Raw genomic sequence first — 5,499 nt, forward strand, 5'->3', positions numbered from 1 at the left:
AAAAACAAAAGATTTTGCTCTTTTTTGTTTTGTTTTGTTTTAATCACGCTCGCTTCTTTCTTGCTTTGTCAACTGAAAGAATCAGCCCCTTTTTCAATGAGTTAATTTAACTTTTTATCTCTTGGACTTCTATTTTTTTTTTTTTACCACAATGGCTACAGCCTTGGGTCATTTTCAACTACTGTACTTCTTTGATGAGTTCATTGATATTTATGCTTGATATTTAGACTTTTCTTATTTGTTGATACTATTATTATTTAAATGTGCCTATATTAAAAAAAAAAAATATCAGCAATTGCCTTTTTTTGGTAGCAGCCAAAGTCAAATTTATCCCATGGAAAAAGGCTGGATAACGATGGGTAAAGTGACCTCCTAATTACCTAGAAATGTTGTTTACAATTATCTCACTCTCAGCTCGCTGGGCTCAGATTCCCAAAGGCATTGAGGTGCCCAATTCCTGCTGGAAGGCACCAAAATCCCTGGGAATTTCAGTGGAGTCATCTCTCCCTACTGCTCCCACGCTTTTCCTTCGTTGCCAGCGGTGACCCTCAGGATCAGGGATCAGGATGTAGGTATTCCATGAGGCAGATTCAATATTCCCTAATTAATGGGGAATTCCCTAATTAACGGCCCCGCTCCGCTCCCGGGCTTGCCTGGGCTTCCCAACCGGTGCCAGTGGTGGCCTCCTGGTCCTTCAGAAGCGAAAGCCAACCCGCAAATCTGAGGGTGGTGAGGCACTGGAACAGCTTTCCCAGAGAATTTGTGGCCGCCCCATCTTTGGGAGTGTCCAAGGCCAAGTTGGGTGGAGCTCTGAGCAACCCCTGTCCGTGGCACGGGGTTGGATTGGATGGTCTTTAAGGTCCCTTCCAACCCAACCCACTCCATGGTTCATTTCAGGCAGGGCACAAGCACATCAGATGTCACTGTAAAGTTTATTTGTTGTGTGAGGGCACCGTTTGATCGGGAGGGTTTGATCCGAGGGCGGTCCTTGCGCTGCTCCTCGAGCCCAAACTGCCGATGCTGCGCGTCCCAAACGAGCTGATTGTTATTTAATGTACCTCTTGAAACGAGTGAAACCCAATTGCAGGTCAACTCAGAGAGTTATTTGAAAGCAGGGCTTCAGATCAGTGTTTGATGTTGTAAAAAAAAAAAAAAAAAAAAAAAAAAAAAAAAGAAAAAGTTAAAAGGATTGGAATTAAAAAGATCCTTGGCTGCAGGCAGCAAAACAGCTGGATTTATTTAAAACCATTTGTTTTTCGAGATTTCTTTTTTTTTTCTTTTCTTTTTTTTTTTATGTGTATATGATTTTGCTTCTTTGTTTAAATCAGATGCAGTAGCACTTTGGTGTTGAAAAGTTCCGAATCGAAGAGTTTACCTTGTCGATAAGGTCATTTTTTTTTTATTTTGTGCAGAAAACAGGGAGTGTTTCAAGAGAGATCCCCAGCAAATGTCCAAATTGTCTCTGATAAAACACACACGTGGCCTTGTGCTTCTCATTTAGTGGGACATTCTTTATAATTTCCCAGAGATTGCTCCAAACCAAAAAAAAAGGCAGAAAACCTCAAAATTATGTCAGAATACTTAAAAATATATTTTGGAAGTCTGAAAACCTGGCTGAATGCAGAAATACAGAGACTTTACCTCTTGCGGCATTTCCACAGCTGTACTCTTCCTTCACCTCTTCAGCAGCCTAAAAAAAAGTCCTTCATCACTAAAGAGCAGCTCTTGGTGCAGAATCCATCTGACATGTTCTCTGGGGCTGGGCAATTTTAATCTTCATTTGTTACAGCTCCCACATGTGCCTTGTGACTGGACCACCCAAGTGCTGGGAGGGGAACCCAGGAGGGAGGGAGAGGAGCTCGGAGGAGGGAAGGGCTGCCATGGCCAGGAGACTTGGAGAGGGATTTTCCACAAGGGCACAGAGTGACAGGACAAGGGGAATGGCCTTTAGCTGAAGGAGAGCAGGGTTAGGTGGGATATTAGGAAGGAATTCTTGGCTGGGAGGGTGGGGAGGCCCTGGCACAGGTTGCCCAGAGAAGCTGTGGCTGTCCCTGGATCCCTGGAAGTGTCCAAGGCCAGGTTGGACGGGGCTTGGAGCAACCTGGGCTGGTGGAAGGTGTCCCTGCCCATGGCAGGGGGGGGGGAATTGGATGATCTTTAAGATCCCTCCCAACCCAAACCATTCCATGATTCTTTGAGTTCAGTCCAGTGGCAGAAGGGAGGTTGTTGAGATCACCAAAGGGAGGTGGTTGTGGTTACCCAGGTGAGGTTGTGGTGGTCACCAAAGGGAGGTGTTGTGGTCACCCAAGTGAGGTTGTTGTGGTCACCAAAGGGAGATTTTTGTGGTCACCAAAGGGAGGTGTTGTGGTCACCCAGGTGAGGTTGTTGTGGTCACCCAAGTGAGGTTTTTGTGGTCACCTGAGTGAGGTTGTTGTGGTCACTAAAAGGAGGTTGTTGTAGTCACCAAAGGGAGGTTGTTGTGGTCACCAAAGGGAGGTTGTTGTGGTCACCCAAGGGAGATTGATGTGGTCACCCAAGGGAGGGTAATGGTCACCACACTCCCAGGCCTGTGGGTCACCACAACCTCCTTCCTGCTAAAGCCCTTTGCCCCTTCTGGCCACCAGTATTTCAAACCACCCACTTTTGAAACTAAAAGATCAGGGATTCCCAAGAATCCAAGAGCTGGGCATCCCTCAACCTGGAGATCAGAACACTTTTTACGTCTCCCCATCCACTTTCTCCACACTTCTCCTTAAACTGAAGCTCAGTTTTGCTCTCCCTGGTGTGAAGGGGGTGAGGAGCTGCAGAACTGGTCACCACACTTCCCCAGTGTCTTACTGACACTTTACTGGGATTTCCCACTCTCTCCCTCGTGGGGATTTCAAGCAACTAAATTTTGGATCCAACCTCTTTGTGCACGTCAAGCACAGCACGAAGCATCACCCCCTTGAGGGAGGAAGCACCAAGTTCATTATCCCTGGCAATTAATCTGGGCAATCACTGTGGGTCTCAGTGTTTGTGTAAACCACAGTTTACCCAAATCTGTATTTTTGTAGCCACCCCACAACCCACCAAGGACAAGCAAAGATCTTCAATGCCCTCACGTTGTTCCTGTTGTGTCTTAAGAGCACTTAGCAGGCAGAAAAAGGACATTTGGAGAGAACATTTCCCCCATCCACATCTCCAAATCGGAGTATATAAGTAGAGATTTATATGTGTATATATAAAATATATGTATTTATATAGTTTTATCACCCCGGGAGCTGGGTGGGATTAAAAAAACAGAGCTGTTGTGCTCCTGGTGTTGCAGTCAGGGAGTGCTTTAGGTGCCTTCCCCTCCCAAAATGGAGCTCAGGGCAGTGCTGGCTGTCAGCTTGGGTGTTCCTTTCACAAGACACAACTCCCTGCCCGGATGCAGCCACGTCAAACAGCTTCCAACCAAGCACAGGGCCAAAGATGTGCCTCTCCAACAACATCTATGCTCATTTAAGAGCCTCCTGCTCACTTCCAGGAGCTTTAGTCCGAGGATGGGTTGGATTTGTAGGATTAGGCCAAATTCTCTGCTGGGAAGGAGCAAAACCCTTCCCTCCAACCCCCCCCAAAGTGTTCCTAGTTACCTGCACTCTTGAAACCTTCATTTTTCTGCTTTCTGGGTGACCTTTTCCATTGTTTGGTGTGTTTTGAAGATTCAGGGAGAAGTGGATCCTTGTTTTCCTGCCTCGTATTTTTGTTTTTGTTCACCTTCGCTCGGTCAGTACCAACCACTCGGCATTTTTCTCCTCGTCCTAAAAAAGGGTTGCATCGACAGAGTTACTTGTATTTATGTCTGTAAATAGATTTCAAAAGCTTCATAGCAAAATATTTAGTGCTTGTAATTGCTCTGCCTTTTTTTTTTGTTGTTTTGTTTCTTTTTTTTTTTCCCATTTTTCCGTGTTTTTAATGAACTTACCTTTGTGTTCGCTTAAATACTGTAGTGAGACTTATTTCTTTCCCCATGAGTTATTTTTTTAGGCTTCAAGATGAACTACATTTAATTCACTTTTGTAAACAGCTATAGCATGGTCTCTTATCCGACATCCTCCACTTTTTGTTTTGGTGGGAGGAGAGAAAGGAACGTGCAGAAAATCTGCGGGTTATTTGTGGGATTTCGGTCCCGTCTCTCCCTTCAAACAAAAAGCTGAACTTCCAGGGTGAGGTGGTGAGGACACAGCAGGGGACACCCCCTGTCAGAACGGCCCCAAAGGGCATTTGTTCAGCATTTTCTGACTATGTTTACAAAACACTTCCAGAAGGGGAAAACCACCAACTTGTGGAAGTTGCCTTTTTATTTTTGTTTTTTTTTTTTTCGAGGGTTTGATCACAGGGGATTTTTCCTCTCGAGGAGGGAGGGAGGGAGGGAGGGAGGGAAGGGGTGGCCGCTGGTTTGCTTATTTTTTTTTTTTGAAGAAGAAGATAGGAAAAGAGAACAGAGTGGATTTTTTTTCCCCCCACTGCAGGAAGTCTCTGAATGCCAGGTCAGACTGTTGCTGTCCCACAGGGATGGCTGTGTCCAGCACCACAGGAGAATTCATTACAACTACACCCAGGGCAGCTGGACTGCTGCGTTAGTTCTAATGAAGACCTTCTTTCTTTTTCTTTTTCTTTCTTTCTTTCTTTCTTTCTTTCTCTCTTTGTACCACAGTTTCCTCTGTAAATTCAGTATCATAATTAGTGTGAATGACAAATAAAATGTTTGATGAGTATGCACATGGGCCTGGTGAGTTCTTTCTTCAGGGAGAAAAGAAACCCCCTCTCCAGAGAAAGAGGAGCCACCAGGAGAAGGGTGTTGGCAGGGTGTCACTCACAGCAGTAAAAATAGGGTGCCCTGCCTTTTTTTTGGGCATTGATTTCTTTGGGTTTTACCAAAATGGTGTTTTCCTGCTGGGGAGTAGCCTGGTGACAGACCTGCAGTACAACAGGGCACCAAAATAACAGGGAGATCCTGGATGGGGCTTGGAGCAACCTGGGCTGGTGGGAGGTGTCCCTGCCCAGGGCAGGGGGTGGAATGGGATGATCTTTAAGGTCCCTCCCAACCCAAACCAGTCTGGGACTCTGGGATTCTACAGAATGAGACTTTGCAGGCACGGAAGCCCGATGATTGCATTATACCCCTGATTTCTTGATTAAGTTTCCATATTTCAAGGTCATCTACAGCTCTTGTTTTCCTTCATTTTTGTTTCTTGGGTTGGATCCTTTTTGACACCGATGGTTTGAACCCTCCTTCAGCAGCTCCAAAAAGGCACTTTGAGGTCATAATACTATAAGAAGAATTGTTTGTTTCCCCTTTAAATAAATGAAGCAGCAGTGTAATGAAACATTAATGGGCGTGCAATGCTGTTAAAATGAGGGGAAAAAACGGGGCAAATATTGAAAGTTCATTTGAAATACATGTATTTATATATTAAATCTTAGAAAACCTCAAACTTTACACAACATATTACATTGTATTAAAGAAGCTTT

The sequence above is a fragment of the Manacus vitellinus genome, unplaced genomic scaffold (genome assembly GCF_001715985.3).
Source record: "Manacus vitellinus isolate BGI_N305 unplaced genomic scaffold, ASM171598v3 scaffold_86_pilon, whole genome shotgun sequence".
Taxonomy (NCBI): Eukaryota; Metazoa; Chordata; class Aves; order Passeriformes; family Pipridae; genus Manacus; species Manacus vitellinus.